Source organism: Pipra filicauda, unplaced genomic scaffold, assembly GCF_003945595.2.
Source record: "Pipra filicauda isolate LSUMZ 115617 unplaced genomic scaffold, ASM394559v2 scaffold150_size2825430_pilon, whole genome shotgun sequence".
Classification (NCBI taxonomy): domain Eukaryota; kingdom Metazoa; phylum Chordata; class Aves; order Passeriformes; family Pipridae; genus Pipra; species Pipra filicauda.
In genome coordinates this window covers 620258-641399 of record NW_024103996.1, presented here as the reverse complement: position 1 = coordinate 641399, position 21142 = coordinate 620258, and the positions used below count along the sequence as shown (strand labels likewise).

At 48.3% G+C, this 21142-nt stretch overlaps 1 protein-coding gene across 23 annotated transcripts in view; it reads left to right on the top strand.

The window, feature by feature from the left end:
* The first annotated feature begins 2158 nt into the window (after positions 1–2158).
* JAKMIP3 (Janus kinase and microtubule interacting protein 3) overlaps positions 2159–21142 on the top strand; it is a 55955-nt gene continuing 36971 nt past the window's right edge. For 5 of the 23 annotated variants that reach the window (XM_027746308.2, XM_027746306.2, XM_039378945.1 and 2 more), the window contains exon 1: positions 2176–2309. The gene's annotated coding sequence lies outside the window, so the exon portion shown is untranslated. Of the gene's footprint in view, positions 2310–21142 lie in introns of all 23 variants that reach the window. The other 18 variants (XM_039378936.1, XM_039378935.1, XM_027746299.2 and 15 more) reach the window with 9 other exon arrangements.

Genomic DNA, 21142 nt, shown 5'->3' with positions numbered 1-21142 from the left:
CTGTCACATTTATCTCGGCAGTTCCCGAGCAAGAGGCTGAGGAGACACTTCATGCCCTGTTTCTGTAGGGAGTGCACAGGGTGCTCCCTGTAAAATCACCTGTGAAATCCCCTGGCCAACCTGCAGCTTGGTGTCACAGTAAGGTGTAAGTGTGCTGGCACAGCTAAAAAGGACACAAATCCGTGTTTGAACCAAACCCAGAGTACTGCCGGTTTGCTTTTGAACCTCTGCAGTGAAGACACTCTGAGCACTCCCAATGGGAATCAGAAAAGCAGAACATGAAAATTATTTCAGCTCTGCTTTACTTACTAAGTTCAGGTTTTTAAAGCCCATTCCCATTTCTGTACAGCTCAGCCCGTGGAAGTTGCCAGAGGAATGCTTTCCCTGACTACTTGCCAGCTGAGAAACAAACCCCAATTCTTTGAGTGATGCAAACCACTGCCGGGCTCTTGCTGTACATCGCTTACAACACTGCCTGCAACGTGACTTGTTTTGCTTACAAGCTGCCACAGAGTGTTGCAATTCAGCTCTAAAAATAGAAAAGAGTTTTATTTATCCCACTATTTATCCCAAAGCTGTTGTTGTCCCAGCTCTCAGAGTCACAGCCAGTCCTGTTGTCTCCAAGTGCTGCTACTTGTCCCTTTGGCAAAGGATAATTGAACCACAGAGCAGGAGAAACACAGCAGTGGTTATCCACAGAAATAGGAACACATTTCTAGGAACCTGGTTGGAAGTCACAGATGTTTCTTAGCTTCGCATTTTGTTGCTGCAGAGAGTTGGGGGCTTTGGACTCAGGGAAAACCAGGTTTTTAAATGGAAAGTTCCAAATATTTAGGTACTGTTTAAAGGGGGAAAAAAACCCCCAGACCCTCCTTTCTGATACTAAGACTGTGCTCCAGGGTGGGTTTCTGCTCCCCAGCCCTACAGTTGGATCACCCTGTCATTCCTGTCAGCAGTTCATGGACAGCACTGGGAATGGTTCCCAATCTTCTTCCCAGCCTTTCATGTTTCTTGTGTCAGGAAGACACAAATAGGCCCCATATCTAGAGAATTTGTGGAGTGAGGCTAAGTATCTTGTACCCAAGTGCATTTATTTTATGTGCATTTATTGTTCATTTTTGATGGAAAGTGTGCTGTGAGTACTGACAATGGATATTTTCTCAATTATGAGGACAGTGGGACACAGCACAATGGGGATTACAGACCTGCTTTATATCCACGTGCTTTAGCCCTCAAATCCCACCTTACAGGGCCTTGGAATGACACTTGCCTTTTCCCGCCATATCACCATTCCCACATAACTTCAGAGCATGGCATTACTCAGAAAAGCCATTCCTGTAAGAGATACTCTCCAATGTTTGGCCCTGCACTTCCATGGGTACAGATTTCCATGGAACATGGACCTGCTGGAGTGAGCCCAGAGGAGGCCACAGAGGTGCTCCGAGGGCTGGAATCCCTCTGCTCTGGAGATAGACTGGGAGAGCTGGGGGTGTTCACCTGGAGAAGAGAAGGCTCCAGGGAGACCTTAGAGCCCTTTCCCATGCCTAAAGGGGCACCAAGAGAGCTGGAGAGGGACTTGGGACAAGGGATGGAGAGACAGGACAAGGGTGAGTGGCTTCTCACTGGCAGAGGGCAGGGATAGATGGGATATTGGGAAGAAATTCTTGGCTGTGAGGGTGGGGAGGCCCTGGCACAGGTTGTCCAGAGAAGCTGTGGCTTCCCCATCCCTGGAAGTGTCCCAGGCCAGGTTGGACAGGGTTTGGAGCAACCTGGGCTAGTGGAAGGTGTCCCTGCCCATGGCAGGGGGTGGGATGAGATAAGGTTTAAGGTCCCTCCATATCCAAACCAGTTTGTGATTCCATGATTTTATAACTTGATCCCATCCCCTTTTCTAGGATCAAGTGCAAAGGCTGGTGTCTGTTTTTAAATCCAAATATCCTTCAGTCTCTCCCTGCCCCTTTTTAGTAATTCAGCCCTGCTCCAGGAGCAGCTCCGTGCAGATTCCAGCCGTGCTGGATGCAAAGCTTTGGTTGCATAATTAAGCTGGAAATGCCAATCCTTGCGGGCTCATCCCGGTGCGCGGGGCCCTGAGCGGCGGAGGAGCGGGTTTCCCGCAGCATCCTCGGCTGGCTCCGGGAAGGGAGGGCTCTGGAGCCGGGAGCGGTGCTGACGTGCTGCCGGAGCTGCAGTGACTCCGCAATGGCTGAGGCTGCTGGCACGGAGCGCATCCCGCCGGCCCGGAGCGCCCGCACCGCGCAGCCTGCCCGGGAAACCTGCCCTTAGCTCCGCACTGCTCGGATCCGCGGCGGGTGAGCACACCTTACTCTGGGGTTGATTGGTTTTTATTATTTTTTATTTTCTTTTCCTTCTCTGTCCTCTCAGTGCTTCCCCGGACCGATGGATGCATCACTCCTAATCCGATCCCACTGTTCAGAGGACGGAGGGGGAAAATAGAGTCATATTCAGCAGGGATGGATTATTTTTTTTAGCCTTTTGCAGAGTGAATTGTAAAAATCCCTTTAAATGTGTCTGCTGAGAGCAACCTACAGGTTTTATCTGAAGTGCACTGCAGGCAGGGGCTGATGCTCCCTCTGTGCAGCAGGATGGAGCGACGTTAGATCCTACCTGTGCTCATTAATTAGCACCTACCTGTGCTCATTAGTCAGTGCCTACCCGTGCTCATTAATTAATGCCTGTATGTGTTTATATGTGCCTACATGTGTTTATCAGTGCCTGTATGTGTTTATGCATCTATAGATATGGACATAATGTGTGTTATATAGAGAGAGATATATAGGTATATAGACATATAAATGTATAGATGTGTTACATATGACCCATCTGCTGCCTAAAGGCTTTGTAGGACCCATTTTCAAATGTGCTGTTTTGCATTCTATATTTGGGGTTATTCCACCCCCTTCCCTTCGGTGTGGTTATAACCACGGCTCTGATTTGCAAAGCTTTGCCCTTGGATGCCAGGAAGGGGATGGCTCTGCCTGGCACTGGGTCCCCGCTGTACCTTCCTGCTCTGTTTATTCCTCAGAATCTTACAGCAGCTCTGTCGTGTGTGATGGAGTTGAAATGCCAGGGCCTGTGATTGCTGATAAATCTCCTCTGCAGCTGTAGATGTTGGTGTTTGGAGTAATACATGTGATGATGAATTGCTGTAACAAATAATCTGTCTCTGTGCTCACCAAGGAACTGATTCGAGTATTTCCTGTTTGCTGAACTCCATCGACTGCGTGTCTCAGAACTGCTTCCCATTACAATCCTATACCTGTCAGGAAATCAGTCTCCATCCCTGGAAGTGTTCCAGGCCAGGTTGGATGGGGCTTGGAGCAACCTGGTCCAGTGGGAGGTGTCCCTGCCCATGGCAGGGGGTGGTACAGGTTGAGCTTTAAGTTCCCTCACAACCAGTTCCCACAAAGAAGTCTGGGATTATGATTCTACTCTGTGCTGTTTAACCTGTTAGGTTAAAAAAAGAAACTTCTTTATTTTTCTTTCCCAGCTGCTCGCTCCCTCAGTGGATTTAAATGTCATTTATCTCATCCACATTCCTTTTCCTTGCAGTTCATGTGATGCCTCTACTGACGCTGCTTAAAATGCAGACAGAAATTAGAAAGCACATTGGAGTGGGGTTGGCTTTTGCCTGTTATTTCTCACATTGTGATACTTCTAGAGAGATGCGTGTGGTACAAAATAATAATTTCCTGGCAGGAGATGCTCACAGCTTAAGCCTGGGCTCTCAGCTGACATGCAGCATCCTTGTCCTGCCCCCTGCTCTGCACTTTGGCTCCTCTCTGTGCGTGGAAGTGCTTGGTGGATGCTTAAAATATGCTCAGAAATTGAGAGTTTCATAGGGACTGTCTAAATACTTTACCTTTGCAGTGGAATTTCTGCCTGGTTTGTGCTGACTCTTGGCAGCTTTCTGACTTGTAACCTGCAAATATCAGACTTTAGGAATCTTAATGTTTGTAGTGGTGATTAAAGGCCAATGACACCAGTACAACGCCACAAGAATGCCCTGACCAGAGGAAGGTGCATTTGTCACCAGGGCCCTGATGGAGAGAATAAGACCCCATTTTAATAAGGCTTTAAAGAATGTGCTGAAGGCCCATTGGTTGTCTTGACAAATACCAGTCTGGGATATATTTGTGGCACTGTGTGCTTGTAAATCCTTCACTTATTACACGCTCAGTTGTCAACACCTCCCACATGGTGAAGTTTCACCAAGTTTCCCAGAGCACTGTCAGTTTACATGAAGAGTAAAACTTTGCTTCACTTTTTTTTTTCTTTTTGCTTCCAAAATACATCTCTAAAATATTACTTTTTATTGCAGATGACTTGAATTCAAAGTAGCATCAGCAAATGAATGTTACCAAGTGAAGGCCTTTAAATAATAATTTGTGTTAACACTTGCCCTTAAAACATATGTTCTCATCTTGTCACCTTCTGCAGTGCAGCTCTTCATGTATGATCAGCAGCAGAGGTTCAGCTTAAATGGAAAAAATAATTAAAAACGCAAGTTCTAAAAATTTTATATGTGCCAGTTGACTGTGATGTAGGATTTGAACCCATCCAGCTACTCTGGGAGTGAGCAATTTTAAGACACATAACAGCATTTGTACTAATGTATTCATGGTAAAAGCAGCCAAATATTAGCCAATACATCAGAATTCCAAATTAAATCACTCCTGTGATCCTGTCTTTATTTGCCCACGTGTATCTGCATGCAAAGGGAAAGGGAGCTTGCCCCTAGAGCATCAAGTGTTGGATATTATTAGTGGCAGAATACTCATTAAACCTGGAAAGGTAATTCCTGATTTTCCTTTGGCAATTACAGGCAAGTGTGCTGTAGTCAGATAAACCCCAAAAGATCTCAGGAATTTAATATAGTGCTGTAGAAATGATTCTAATGGAGAATGACATCCTGCTAGAATTTTTAAAATCAGTTCAGTGCAGATCCACAGATGGTTATTTCCAGGCACATGTGATCAGGGATTTGTTATTCACTGGTGGTGAAGAATCGAGAGGAGGGTTCAATACATTTTATTTGTGGAGCTTCCTATAATCCCCCAGAGGGACCCTCCGTAAAAGCAGAGGCAGTGCCTGAGGAAAGAGAGTTAGGAAAGGCTTGGGAGAATGTCTGGAGGACAGAACTAGTTTCCTCAAACACACAGGCCAGCAGCAGGGTGTGAAGTGTTGGCTTCCCTTAAATCCCATGGATATCCTGGGTTTGAGCTATTGCACTGCTGCTGTGGTCATTCAACCTTGACAAGGTCATGTGCAAATGGGGACGCTTAAGAAGAGTCAGTTTAAGCTCAGAGAGTGTCTTTTCTATCCTTTGAACTAATGTTTCTGGTTCTAGTTTTCCCCTGTTGCTGGCTCCAGTTCAGCTTTCCCAGCCTGGAGCCCAGCTGGTCGGTGAGGGGCTGCAGGCTGGGCCCCTCAGCTTTTCCAGCTCATTGGGATGAGAACAGAAAACCATAGAATCATGGAATGGTTTGGGTAGGAAGGGACCTTAAAGCCCATCCAATCCCACCCCCTGCCATGGGCAGGGACACCTTCCACTATCCCAGGTTGCTTCAAGCCCTGTCCAACCTGGCCTGGGACACTTCCAGGGATGGGGCAGCCACAGCTTCTCTGGGCAACCTGATGTCCCAGGACTAACTGAGAGCTGCAGCTGGTCTGGAAAGCTGCTGCCCAAGTGTTGGATATTGTGCACTGGTTTAGTCATAGTCACAGCCGGAATTTATCCCCTGGGAGCAGCTCGGTGTGGATGTGAGCAGTGCGAGGCTGTGGGGTGAGAAGCTGCTCCGACTGGCCGTCACTCTGTGGCCACCCTTGTTTCTCTGGTTGGGCCCTTTGAGAATCAGAACAGGGGTAATTGGTTCAACTCAGGCTTTTAGCACTAAAAACCATCTCCTCTTTTGGCTGACTGCTGTTATGTCTCCCATGACCCCTGGTTGTGTAATCCCTGTGTTCCCTGGCACATCCCGATGGTAGGGACAGAATTAATGGACTCCAGATGGCACAGACGATATTTACTGGATGTAAATCTGCACCAAACTCCTTATTAATGGGGTTTAATTAAACAGAAATTGCACACAAAGCCCTGATTCTGATGCCACTGAGACAGTGTCAGAAATCCTACTGCCCTCAGGGCCTCGGGATGTGCCCAAAGGGACAACTTTGCCAAATACCTGAAGTGGCTGAAGATTTACTGATTCACACCAACTTCTAGCAGGACTCTTACAGTAATATTCCCATGGCCCTCCTGACAAGGGTTTGCTGCATGTTAACTAATTTTATACTAAAACAATGATTCTATTCACTTGATATTGGATTACTTTTCCAGCTGCTTCCATAACAAATTAATTGCAGCCATGGTTTGTAACAAGAACGTGTCTGGTTTGGATGAGGATAGTGCTGTTAAAGCAAATCTCTTGAGGATGCCCATTTGCATTCTGGTTTGAGTGATGGTGTGGCCTCAGCATCCACAGTCTGGATTCCTTTTGGATAAAACTGAGCCAGAAGGTGTTTTCCAACCAGAAACTGGTGCTCACAGTGCAGGATAACACTAGACTTTGAAGTTCCATCAAAATGTTCCATAATGTTGTCTTTCTGTAGCAACAGGGTTCGTTCTCGGATATGAGATTTTCTTACTTTATCTGTAGAGCAATAATAGCAAAGAAAGGTAATGAGAAGCTTGAAGGCAGAGTAAAATCTAATATCCAGAGCACAGATTTTCTTTACCTCCAAGGCTGTTTCAGATTTTCACACAAATCAGAACAAAACATTCCCTACATATAGTTGATATGGTCGTGTTTGTGTGTTGAAGCAGACAGTCATTTAAAGCCCCAGCCTTGTCAATGTGGGGAACTGCAGAGATCTGTGTGCCACGATGTGATATCTGGATTTTATCCTGGTTCAAGGACAGAGCAGCAAGTCCTGAGGGCTTGGTCCATCACAGTAAATATCCAGTGATTTATGGGACACTTTTATCTTTACATGTTGCTTGTGTTGTTAGGAAAAGAAAATTATGAATCACCATGCATTATTTCATTATTGCCTAATATCATAACTCCTTCTTGCCTGCTACTCAGGCCAGATTATCCTGACAGTGTTCCTTGGGAAACATTGGATGGGAAGGCCAGTTATGGTTCAGTTCAACAGAAACCATTGGAGTACCCAGTGATGTCTCAGGGAGAAGGAACAGGACACACAGTGCATGGCTGTGAATACACAGGTGACAACTCTCACTGCTCAGCTCTTCCACCCACTGTCCAAAGCCTGTCCCTGCCTGGAAAATGGTAGGATACACCGAGCACTTTGGAGCTTGCTGACAGGAACATTGTGGGAGAGTGAGTCAGGTCCGGCTGCTGTGACTTGGGTGGTGATCGCTGGTAGGGTCAAGATCTCTGGTTTGCATTCAGAGTCAGGGGAAGCTGCAGGCACAGGAAATGTTCACATGAAGTCAATGAAGTGCCCTGGTTTGGGCTGGGACAGAGTTCATTTTGTGCCTGATAGCTGGTACAGGGCTGTGTTTGGATTTAGTGTGGGAATAATACGGATAACTAACAGATGTTTTGGTTGTTGGTTAGCAGAGCTTACACTGGTCAAGGACTTCTCTGTATCCCTTGCTCTGCCAGCGAGGAGGGGCTCAAGGAACAGGATGGAGGCAAGGCCAGGACAGCTGATCCAAACTGGCCAGAGGGATATTCCACAGCATAGAACGGCATGTCCAGGTTATAAACTGGGCAGAGTGGGCCAGGAGCTGGGGGATTGCTGCTGGGGACAGGCTGGGCGTGGGTCAGTGGGTGGTACTTGCCATTCTTGAGATTTACTCCTCTTTCTCAGTTTCCTTCTCATCGTCATTATTATTACTCTTATTACTTTTTACTGTAATTGTTCATAACCCACAGGTTTTACCTCTTCCTGACTCCCCTCCCCATCCCACAGAGCGAGTGAGCAAGGGCTGCATGGCACTGAGTTCCCAGCTGTAGTTAAACCACAACTTGGTGCCCAAGGTGGGGTGCAAAGGGTTGAGATTCCTACAGATCTGAGCAGAGTGTGTTACAACAAGTTTGTTACAGCCATTCATTACATCAGTTCAGTAGTCGCTGGTCACAGAGTTGATTTGTTTGCTCTCAGCGTTGTTGTGCCTGTTCCCACTGTTGCTGTCCATGTTCCCTGTTGTGCTGGTTGTCACCTCTGAGCACTGGGCTTAGGGTGTCCTTGTGTTGCAGTTTGTAACACTGGTTTATGATATGATGGAATGGTCTTGAAGGGAAATTTATTTTCTTGACCTGTAGTAATAATAACAAATGGAAAACACACTGACTTAACTGTCAAGATCTATCCATTCTATCCCAATAATGCCTGCAGTAGTTAAAAGCCCTTTCTCTCCAATCAAAGCACTTTTGTGATTTCTGGTGTGGCTACTAATGGCTACTTAAAAACTTCCTGTACTGGTGGATCCCAGCTTTTCCCTGCTTGAGCTCTATGTTACCAGCTGTCCTTGAGGGAAGCGTTATGGCTTTTGGTTTTGTAACCCAAGCCTTGCTGTTTTCCCAGAGCTGCTGGATGCCATGGCCAAAGCTTGGAGCACTGTTGGGACCCTTGGGAGCCTTCCCTTCGCCCAGCAGTGCCTGCAGGGCTGGCCCTGGGGGGCTCAGGTAGCCCTGTGACATCAGGGCAATGATTTATTATTTATGCTGCTTGTGGGAGATTCGTTATACAGTTTGACACTTCCACGGTTTGCTTGTGTCTCCTTTTTCTCAGTGTTTCATGCAAGGCCCCTCCAGGTGCTGGTCAGGGGGCCCAGAGATGGTGGAGGGGCCAGGGGTGGCTCATGGCACCTACAGCCCCATCACACCCTGGAGTCTTCTGCCCCTGTCCTTGCCACCTCCCAGGGAATGAGGGAGCTGGGGGGTCTCAGCCTGGAGAAAAGGAGGCTCAGGGGGGACCTTCTCACTCTCTGCAACTCCCTGACAGGAGGGGGGAGCTGGGGGGGAGGTCGGGCTCTGCTCCCAGGGAACAAGGGACAGGAGGAGAGGAAACAGCCTCAAGTTGTGCCACGGGAGGTTCAGGTTGGACATTAGGGAAAAAAATTTCGTGGAAAGGGCTGTCCTGCCCTGGCACAGCTGCCAGGGGCAGTGGTGGATTCTCCATCCCTGGAAGTGTTCAAAAAAATTGTAGATGTGGCACTTGAGGATGTGGTTGGTGGTATCTGGGTTTGGACATTTGGACTCAGTGATCTCAGAGGTCTTTTCCAACTATAAAAATTCCACCATTCTGTGATTTAGCAGCACAGCCAGAGACAAATCAAAACAAGCTGTTGGAACAAGGGGATATGTTTGGGTTTAGTTTTCTCTCCTTTTTCTGAGCTTTCCTGAACACCTGGCTGGTTCCTGGATTTTCACATGCAGAAACTCCAATTCTATATCTTGCCAGTCCCAGTTTACAGGGACAAAACCATCATTGCCAGAAGTCTGGACTTTGCTGGTTTGCAGAGGTGCAGTGGAAGGGAATGTCATTATGTTTTACTCCCTTAGGACACGCTCAGGCTTAGCAGGAGTTAAAGGGGCTGAGTGCTGGCAGGTGCTCCTTGTTACCTGTCAGTCACCCAGCAGGCCCAGCAGCCTGACCTGCTTCCAGCCTGAGGGAGCTCTGCCAGGCAGCATTTTCTAAACAAAGGCAATTTTGTGCTTTATTTGGTCTGGGAATTGTTTTTTAATTCCCCTCTTACCAAATATCAGTGTGTCACCTGAGATTGGCTTATGGTTTTGGCCTGATAAGGTTTTATAACCACAAATTAAGCAATAAGCATAGTGGAGAAGCAAGCAACCCAGAAAGTGGGATGTATCTCAGATGTGAAAAGGAATGGAAAGAAAAAGCATGCTTGATCCCTCCTGGAGTTGTCCTGCAGGAGGTGAGAGGTGGGTACAGATGGCTAAGACTGGGAAAGCAGAGAGCACAGGGATGGGGAGGGTCACTGAGGTTGGTGTCAGAGTTACCATCAAGAGCAGACAAATATAACTATGCTCTTTTCCCTTCAAAGTTGCTTTTTAGAGGTTTTTTGTTATTATTTTGTTTGTTCAAAGGGAAAAGCTGAAATGGGAATGTGTGAAATGAGTTTCTTCAGCAGTGCCCAGTAACCAGCAGGATCCCACACTGGTGTGGGTTGGAAGGAACCTTAAAGTTCATCCAGTCCCAACCCCTGCCATGGGCAGGGACATCTTCCGCTAGACCAGGTCACTCCAAGCTCTGTCCAACCTGGCCTTAGATGGCAGGAGATGGTCAGGCTGAATCTGGTATCGACAGAGAGGGCACATCCCAACCCACAGGAGGGTGGGAAGGTGAATAAACCCCTTGGAACAACCACAGGGAGCTGCAGAGAGCTCTGCTGCTGTGTGGGTTTTTTCCCTTCCAAAGCTGAGCTAGGTTTGGATGTGTTCTACTGTAAGAGCAGTAACAGTTGTGTGAGGGGGAACAAGTTGTTGGTTAACTCAATGTTATGCACAAACATGTGAAAGTACAGAGAAATAGGTGCTCTGCTAAAAATATCATTGCTGTCACTTCAAAATAAGCCACTCAACAACTGCATTTGGCACTGAAGGTATTGTAGAGGCAGGAATGTTTGTTCTTCTGTTTGTATTTCCGTGTCAATCAGCACACTGGTATCAAGGAGTGTCAGTGAGCTCTGGAGCAGATGTAGCTCCTGGGAAGGGCTGTCTGCACAGACATGGATGTACATGTACATCCCCAAATCGGGAGTGAAAGGCAGGGAGCAAAGATCCAGGGGGTTGTTAGAACAACAGCTGCATCTTTAGGATGGAGTTTGAAGATGTTATTGTTCACCAACATTAAATGACACCAGGTAACTGCATTACTAATGAACCCTGCCCTGGGAACAGTGGAATTGCTCCAGCCTCCAGCCAGCCCTCGGGCAACGCCTCAGCTTCCCCAGCATCCATTAGCTCTTCAGCACTTCTTGGAATTCCCTGTTTCTAGGAATCCTTGCAGTTACTCTGGGTGGGATTTAAGAGCACTGTGAGCACCTTCTGTCTGTTCAGCATCATTTTAACCCTCGTGTTGCAGCCTCTGTCTGTGCCCCAGCTCCAAGCACAGGGAGTCTCACCAGGACAGAGCAGTTCCAGAGCTTGGGCAAGTGTTGTCAGTGGCACTGTCTTGATTAACTCAGGGTATGTAAACAAATACCAAAGGGCCAGCTCTTCGTCCTCCCAGACCAGTAACTCCAGTGCCCCCAGTGCTGGCCTTTGCCTGTTTCACTGGTGCCACGGACTCCCTCAGTGACTGTGGTGAAGCTGCTGAGCAGCTGTTCAGCATCAGCTTCTTGGTTCTGCTCACCTGGGAAAGGGTCTGGAGCACCAGGAGCAGCTGAGGGAGCTGGGGGGGCTCAGCCTGGAGAAAAGGAGGCTCAGGAGGGACCTTCTTGCTCTCTCCAACTCCCTGACAAGGAGGGTGGAGCCAGGTGGGGGTCGAGCTCTGCTCCCAGGGAACAAGGGACAGGATGAGAGGAAACAGCCTCAAGCTGTGCCAGGGGAAGTTCAGGTTGGATACTGGGGACAGAATCCACTCCTGGGTGTGTAAACAAATGCAGAAGTAGCCTCAAAGCATCATTCCCTGGGGTACCTGGGAGGATTTTGCCCTTAGTGTGTCTTGTGGAGATAACCTTTAGTGTTTGGATAGTGCACTGAGGTGGGTAGTACTGCCTGTGACTTGTGTGTGTCAGATTTACTAAGGAATGCTGTACTGTGGCATTGGGAACATCATTTCATATTAATGAGACTCGGCTATTTAAAGCTATTTAAAGCTGCATGCAAGCTCAGGTCCCTCCAGTTTCCCTGGAGTTCTGAATTCCAAGCCTGCTTGATTCACTTGGAATCAAAAATTTTCATATGTTATTTCATGTTATTTGCAGGACAAATAGGTTTTATTACATCTAAACTTAGGCCATAACCATGCAGTGGGATTGGTAGGAGTCATTTGTTACACCAGTGTTGTTATTTCATTGCTGTTGGGTTTTCCTGGGAGTCTCCAAACCCATTTCTGGCTTTGGGTTGTGTCCTGCTCACTGCTGACTTAGAGATGTATTGAACATTAGAAATGTGAAGGGAAAGCCTGAATGGCACAAACTTTCCCCGGGGGATTAGAATACTGTTTCATTTCCTCTCCAACTCCTAAGAGTTTTAGTTCACTGTTTCCAAAACGTGCAGTGAATCCTGAGCACTTGAGGGGAGCCTGCTCTCAGAAATGTGTCACTGTCTCAGTTGCTGTCTCTGTGAGCAGAGGGCTGGGAGAGAGCTCAGAGAGAAAAGCTGGTGTGAAATGTCACATTTGGCAGCCCTACAGCACCTCTTCAGAAAGTTTCATTTGGATCCTGAAATATTTGTACTATTCTCACTGGGATATAGGATTTGGGGTTTTTTTAAACATTGCACCACATCGACTTTGAAGATGAAGCATGAAAAATTATTTTTAGCACTTGCTGCTAAGTCATCAGAGATGATAAAGGACAAAGAAGAACAACATTTATAGCTCCCTTCTTTTTGGCAATAGCAGAAAAACACCACCATGCTTCCTGGCTGAATAAGGAACTTCCCTCAAAGTTGACCTTAAAGCTCATCCAGTCCCAACTCCTGCCATAGGCAGGGACACCTTTCACTAGCCCAGGTTCCTCCAAGCCCTGTCCAACCTGGCCTCAAACACTTCCAGGGATGGGGCAGCCACAGCTTCTCTGGGCAACCTGGGACAGGGCCTCACCACCCTCACAGCCAAGAATTTCTTCCCAATATCCCATCTATCCCTGCCCTCTGCCAGTGGGAAGCCATTCTCCTTTGTCATGTCACTCCGGCCCTTGTCCCAAGTCCCTCTCCAGCTCTCTTGGAGCCCCTTTAGGCACTGGAAGGGGCTCTAAGGTCTCCCAGAGCCTTCTCTTCTCCAGTTGAACACCTCCAGCTCTCCCAGCCTGGCTCCAGAGCAGAGAGGCTCCAGTTTCAAAATAAGGCTTTAAAACTCTTGTTTTTAACTAAGTATGAGCACTTCTAAAAATTCAGATGTCATTCTAAAACATTTCCGTTTCATTTTTGACATAATCTCGTATTTTTTATCTTAATATTTTGACTAAAATGGGGGAGAGAGAAATGCATCACAAAGATCCTTCAGGCAGCCAAGTTCCCTCAGTAGCTGCGCGTGTCAGATATTGCCTTGTGCCTGTGGCCTGTGAGAGCTCCCTGTAAATCTGTGCTACTGATCTGCAGCAGTTACTGCCCTTTTTTTAATAGGAAAAAGAGAGGAAGAACAGTGGGCACGGCCTCCATGGCAACGGCAGCGGCTGCCAGTGCTGCCTGGGCTGTGGAGCTGCTGCGTGGAGAAGGTGCTCCTGAGGATATATTTGTTTTCAAAATCTGTCTGGCTACAAGCCCATTTGCCAGTGGAGAAAGTCATCTTCCTTAATCTAGTTAGGAGAGGGGTGGTACTGAGCGAGTCCTGCTCGGATCCTGTCGGGGCTGCGGCTCCCAGAGAACCCACCCGGGAGGAGCCTCAGCCTGGGTGTGAAGAGAAGCAGGAAGGGGAGCAGGGTGAGATAAGGCCAACTTTGATCACAGAAAGTGTCTGTTTAGCTCAAAACAGGGTATTTTATTCCCGTTTTCTGAAGTTTATTTCCTGCTCTGGTGGAAGGTGTCCCTGCCCTTGGCATGGGGTGGAAGTGTCTGAGGCCAGGTTGGGTGGGGCTTGGAGCAACCTGGGATAGTGGAAGGTGTCCCTGCCCGTGGCAGGGGGTGGAATGGGATGAGCTTTAAGGTCCCTCCCAACCCAAACCAGCCTGGGATTGTAAGGACGTTATAATTAAAACAAGACCCAGGCTGCTTAAAAGATCAGTGAGGAAGAGATAGAGATGTTACAGCCTTTCCTCTGGTCCATCTCCCCCTCCAAGAGACGTTGCCATGGCTGTCTGTAATTAGGGGGAATCTGGTGGGATTCTGTCCTTGGAGGGGGATCTAGGCTGGTGCATCCCTTCCCTTTGAAGACAGGTCAGGGTATTGAGCTGCTGTGGGCAGGAGCTCTGGCAGCAGGAGGACAGCCAGCCCTGCTCTCCCAGGGGGTTGGGAGGCTGGTTTAAATTGGGATTCTATAATGCTTCAGGCTAATATTGATTTTTTTTCATTTTTATTACTTTTTATTCAAGTATTCACCTCATGTCTCCTGTGTGCCATGAAAATTTCATTCTTCTGCTTTCTTACTCATTCACTCATTGAATCCATTCTAAAAGTCTCAACTGCACCTTGTATTTCTCATTTTACACAGGTGGCTGTTCACTGGTACCCACCTGGAAACTGCATCTGATGGTCTGTAGTATTTTAGTAGTTTAAACAGATCTATGGCTGCAGAGAGATGTCAAAATTCTATATGGATCTTTTCTACCACAATTTATGGCTGCTGCTGGAGCACCCTATATCTCAAAACCTGATGGTCAGGAGCTTTGTAACCCTGAGGACTTTTTTAAACTCGTGGAAATTTGCAGGATGTGATTGGAATTCTGTTCTGCCAGCACTGGAAGGAAAGCAAGACAATCCTTGTATGTAAATGGCATCTGCATTCTTGCTTCTAATTAAAAAATCAAAGGAAAAGGCTTTCTTAATTAAAGGATGTGTTTACTGATTTGTCACAGGCTGAACTCTGGAGCACTTCCGGTTGGATGCATCTGGAAGTAACTTCCAGCTTTCCTTCTCTGTAGGAACGGGCTGATCATTCCTCTGAATGGGTTTAAATCCCAAGGGCCAGAGTAGGGGATGAGTAGGGGAAGCAGAGCTGAGGCTGTAGCACCCCTGGCTCCTGGGGCCCTTCCCAGTCTCCCTGTGCTGAGCATCATTCCCAAAAGCTGGCAGTGCCCCCTGCCCACTGTGCTCATCAGGCTGGGCCTGGAGCCTCTGCATTCCTGCTGGCTTTTGTGAGTGATTGGCCAATGGAGCTTGTGGTGGCAGTGACAGCATCTTCCTTATCTTTTTAAAGTGGGATAGTAACAAATTCATTAGAAAATAACCCTGGGGCAAAACCAATCAGTTCCCTGTTATCATGGAATCACAGAATCCCAGAATATTTTGCATTTGAAGAGACCTTAAATATCATCCAGTTCCACCCCCTGCCATGGGCAGGGACACCTTCCACTAGCCCAGGTTGCTCCAAGCCCCATCCAACCTGGCCTTGGGCACTTCCAGGGATGGGGCAGCCACAGCTTCTCTGGGCAACCCGTGCCAGTGGAATGGGGAACTGGGACATCTTGGATAAGGAAAATAACCACGTAGGGATGATACAGTGGTGCTAGGAGCACCCCAGATCCTGCCCAGGAGCTGCTGGGGGTCCATAGGCTCAGGAGAGCCCTGTGCATCTCTCTTGGCAAGGACACAGAGGAGGATAAATAGGAGCTGGGTGGTTGCTGGCTATGTTCTCGACCCACTGAATGCTGGCACTGGGCCTGGAGCTGTGGGTTCACCTGAACACGTGTGGCCATGGGGTGGTGTAAGAGGTTGCGGTTTATGTTGGAACAGGCTTGGGATTTTATAGTGTGGATCAGCTTTTTGTTCCTCAGCTCCTGGAGTTTGGTTTCCCAACAGCAGGAGCCGCAGGTTACTCAGTCGGGTTTGTGTCCCTGTACCTGTGGTTCTGTCACTCCAGGTGGGCTCAGCCTGACAGAGAGGGATCTCAGCCTCCCACAACTCTCCTGAAATCCCACAGAGATTCCTGTTTCTCCGTGATTTGGGCAGTGCAGAGCGGAGGGAGGCAGTGGGGTCAGGCCTGTGACCCCAGGGGCTGTGGTTGGGGTGAGGAGCTCTTTCCCTCTGGGTGCAGTTGTCCTGCCATGTGCCACGGGGTACAGGGAGATCCTCCGACCTGTGGAAAGGCCAGAGGGATTCTTCCAGAGACAGCAGGGCAGCTGCCTCCCTCCTGGGGCACTTCCCACTCTTGCCAGCCTGGGGGTCTTGGGGCAGGAGGCTCTCCATGCTAAGCTCCAGCTCATCACAGAGACTCAGATCCCAGGATATCTAACTAGGAGCAGCAGAACTCTAAGGCTAATAAGGAGACGTCACCTTTTCTTTTAAGTCCAGCATAGGTAGAGCTTGGGAATCTTTTCTTCCTCGCCCAGCCCGATTCCCAGGCAGGTTTGCATTTGATATTTTTCCCCCAAAGAAATCGTTTCCTGTTGTCGTACCGTAAGCAGATGGGGAGGGTTCAGTGGAATTACCTCGGGAGAGGCTGGCAGAGCAGCGGCTCCGGAAAGCAGATCCTCCCCGTAATATTGGCACGGTTTGGTAAGTTCCATCGGAAAAATAAAAAGCTGCTCCCTTTGCTGAGTCACAGCCCCCGGAGCTGGAGCCGTGACAAGCCGGGAGACGCCGCCGCCGGAGTTGAAGCAGAGGTGAGGAAAGGCTGGCCAGGATCCTTCTCGGCGCTTTTCTTGCCTGAAATGTTTTTTTTAAATCTCCTTAAAGTGCACTGTAAGTTGAATTCAGCCTGGGGGAGGGTGCAGCTGCATCCCCGGCGTGCGGGGCGGGGGGTGCGTGGCTCTGCTGAGGCACATCCCGGGCACATCCCGGGAGTAGCCCCGTCCGTCTCGGAGGGCAGGGAGCGGTCCTGCGGCGGGATACGGGCTGTGGGACCTGCTCTGGATGCAGCGCTGCATCTCCCCGTGTCTCTGGCATGGCCAGGAGCCCCACGGGGCAGGGAAGCCGCTGCCACAGGATGGGGAGCGGGGGCAGCACATGGAGTGGGTCTGCTGGGAAGGGGGGCCGGCGTGTCTGCAGAGCTGGTGCCTGGTGGGAAGGGAAGGGCAGTTCTGTTCCCGCTCTGGGTCGCGTTTCCAGATGTGGTGCTCCCTCCCTGCTTCCAGACCTGCAGTGCCGCGGCCGATGCTCCGTCGGAGCCTTTCTCCCTGTTCCCAGCTTGTTCCGCTGTCCTTGCCCTTGTAAATCCCTCTGCAGCCATGGCCTGGGGCTGTTCCAGGCTCTCCACTGTGGAGTTCAGCAGCTTTCTTTGTACCTTTGCACCGTGTTTCAGTGGTTCAGGTTGTTTGCTTTCCAAAGCCTTTTCATCTCCTCAAGTCCACAGAACCGGGTGTCAAATCCAGAGGAGTTTATATAGAGGGAGTAGGGATTTGGGATTGCTGAAGGAAAGCCAGGTGGGTTCCCTTACAGCAGGGAGGCTGCAGGTAGAACAGAGACAGGGGAGCATTTGCTGAGCACCATTAAAATGTAGCATCTGACACTTGAATGCAATTCTGGTTCTGTTGAAATGCTGCCAAGATGTGTATTATCTAGGCAGAAAAATGCTCTTGGGCTGCTATTTCAAATGTATCCGTGGCCGCTTAAATTGCAGATTTGTTTTTTAAAGCAAATCTGAAGTTGCTATGACTGCATAAATGTTTTCCACGTACTTTTTAATAGGTTTTTAAAGTGTTAGAAAAGCCCAGCAGTATCTTTAGGGGCTGTGATGTTGCTGATCTGTGGGTGATCAGCCCAGCTCAGCCTGTCTGACCACTGCACAGGGCAATGTGGGCTGAGTTGCCATGCCTGAAGGATGGAGCAGAATCATGGAATCAAAAAAACAGAGTTGTTAACGTTGGAAAAGGCCTTTCAAGGTCACCAAGGCCAATCATCAACCCACATCACCACCATGTTCATCATAGTCATGTCCCCAGGTGCCACATCCACATTTTTTGAACACTTCCAGCGATTGAGACTCCAGCCTGTACCAGGGCTGGACAACCCTTTCCATGAAGAAGTTTTCCCTAATGTCCAACCTGAACCTCCCCTGATGCAACTTTGGGCTGTCTCCTCTCATCCTGAGGAATTCAGCTGGCACCTCTCCTCCTGATCCCTTGCCCTCATCCCAGGCCGTCTCACTGGGATGTCCCATTCCACTGGCTTTGCACAAAGCAAGGTGAGAGAAGAAACTGTGATTTCAATATAGAAATAAAAGAAGTAAACAAGAAGGGCAAATATTCTCCAGAAATGGAAGGGCCAAGATGCCTCAGTGTTTCAGTCCTAACACCTGCCCTCACCCTACCTATTCATGAAACCAGGGAATGGTTTGGGTTGGGAGGGAAGTGCTGTGATGGTGGTACTGGGGCTGGATTGGCCCTGCCTCCGTCACCAGTACCTGGGGACTCACAGCACCAGCCTTTTCCCACCCTCTGTGGTGATTTGACCCTAGGAGCAGCAGAAAAATGGGGAAGTGCCCCCAGGGTTTGTCGTGTGTGATCCAAAGTGGAAGATTCATCTTTCCACTGAAAAATTCATTTCCTGCCAGTGCCCGCAGGGTGGTTTCTTGTTCTTGCATTAGTGTGAAAAGTAACTGAAGCATCCTTTTTGCCTACACAATATCAATCATTTTACAACTGCCTGTGCAGTGTCTCTTCCAAAAAAATCACAGATCCTGAATCTTTTATTACCTGGTCACACCTATTATGTTTCTTTTAGATGAATTTGAGTGGATTAATGAGTACCTACCACTTATCTTTCTGCAGCATCATAATGCTTTTCACCCTGTTTCCAGTCTCGTGCCATTATAATACCTTATTTATCTCACTGTGGGCACAACAGATGTCCTCAGTGATGACTTGATCTTTCCTCCTAAATCTCTATGTGCAGGATATGTCAAATTGTATTTTTAAATATAGATTATCTTGTACTTTCCTGGATTGAATTTCGTGTTGCTTAGTTACGTATTTTTTCTAGTTCGAGGTTATTGGGGTTTTTTTCTTCCTTTTGCTTGCTTTGTAGTCCTCTCTCCTCTTGATTGACCTACATAATCCTCTACTATCAGCAGGTTTTTGTGTCCTGCCCTTTACTCTTTACCAGGTTACCAGAATATCAAACTGTGCCAACCCTGGGCCTTGGAGCTCACAGCTGGGAATCTCCTCCCTGTAGTAGTATCTCCTCCCTGTAGTAGTAACTCCTCCTTTGTTTTGATTTCCCATCTGTGACTAGTGTTTTTACACATCATATTATTCAATCTTCACGCAGGCACAGGGTGGGATTGTTGGGATGTCCTGAGCAGGGCCAGGGGTTGGACTCGGTGGTCCCTGTGGGTCCCTTCCAGCTCAGGATATTCTGTGATTCCATGATTCTTGGACACTGTGGACGTGTCCAACTCTAACTGTACCTGTGAAGCTGAGATCCCGATTTCTGGTCTCACGTCCTTCACACATTAAAGTGCCAGGATACAGCGAGGTCACTCTACTGCCCCACACACAGCTCACATTTCCAAGCCTCTCTGCCTGATGGGTCACTGTCTGGGCAGGGGGGCACAGGAGCACCAGCAGGGTTTCCTGGGCATGTGCTTCTCTGGTGGCTTTAATGAGCTGTGTGAATTTGCATATTTTTATTGTTAAAACTCACAAACTCTGGTTGCCCCAGAGCAGAGCAGCCACAGCTATTGCTGTTCCTCATCCTGCCCCTCTCCAGACTCCCAGAGCTTTGCAGTCTCACAGTTCCCCCCTTGCTGTCCTGGAGGACATGCCTGGCTGTGATGGCAGTAGCTGGTGGGACGCAGATCCCAGCAGGAAGCATTTCTAGTGCCCTCGGGCATCCTGACTGCAGGCAGAACCCGGTGTTCCTGCTCCAAGAGCAATGATCAGCCAGAAAGTCAGGAGCCAGATGGACACATCCTCTTAGCTGAGGATCAGCGTCCTGCAACCCGTGTGAGAAGCTACTTTCCCTGAAGGAGTGAGTGCAGAAGGCTAAAAGATTGGAAAGTCTGGAACTCAAATCCCAGATTACCCAGCTGCCACACTAACCCAGTAGCTCCTCTGGAGCTTCTCCTGCCTGTAAATGGGGATGTTGGAGGAAATGTTTCCCCAGTTACTTTATACAGCATATTTCATGACAAAAACAAGACCAGCACTTTTCCTGATCATCTGCACAGGTCCTTGAGAGGGGGATACCTGCATAGGACGGGTTCTCCAGAGAGGAGACATCAGCCAGGACATGTCATTCAGGAATGAGGGACTTGCCCTCAGAGGTGAACTCCAGCAAGCCAATTTTGTTGACCCAATAGAGAGCACAAGCAGAGGCAGCTGCTGAGGTTCCCCTTTCCCCCTTTCTTTTTATGTTTTTCCCTTTTTTTCCCCTTCAGTAGATAAATGAGAGACTTTTCCGTACACTTACATATCCTGAGATTGCCCCAGTTTTGTCCCTTAGCAGAACCAGCAAACTGACCCAAAATTCAGCTCTGTGAGCACCAGCTGACCCTGGTATTGTCATTCTTGGCCCTGGCAGCAGGTGGCTCTAGAACATGGTGTAGCTTCTATTAATTTACTCCTCACATACACACACAGTTTGCATGGTCCATCTTTGGGTTGCTCATTGCAATTATTTGTATAGTTAAAAAAATTATTTCCATTATGTTCGTGTTCAAATATGGTGCTTATTGCATTTAGTGTAGCATTGGGAGGGTCAGTTCATGTAAGGTTTGTAAGTGACTGGAATGTTCAAGGTATATCTTGAATGTGATGATGTGCACAAACTGAATGTAGTGCTCCATGGAAATCTTCTGGTTATTAGTCTTGCTTAGAAAAAAGTTATGGAATTCTTGTGTTGAAAAATAAAATTTTCCCAGAGGAATGGATCATGGAATCATAGAATCATGAAATGGTTTGGGTTGGAAGGGACCTTAAAGCCCATCCAGTCCCATCCCCTGCCATGGGCAGAGACACCTTCCACTAGACCAGGTTGCTCCAAGCCCTGTCCAACCTGGCCTTGAAGACTTCCAGGGATGGAGCAGCCACAGCTTCTCTGGGCAACCTGTTGAACCTGGGATTGTTTGATTTCAAATGTTAAAGTGAGGTTGAAACAGCCCTTTCTCTTTTATTTCCCCTAAAGGCCTAAAATGTTCCCCTTGGCTGTGGGTTTGCCTTAAGCCCTCTTACTGATCCATTCTGTGAAAGTGCAGGGAAATGGTATCCACATGCCAGGCAGATTGACTCTAAAGGTTGATGCAGCATCTCAAATGAAATCAGCTTATAAAATCAGATTATAGCTCTGAACTCCTGGTCTGTGCACATCTGGTCAGTGCTCACCTCGCCAAGGGCAGCAGCTCTGAGCCACCTTCGTGTGTC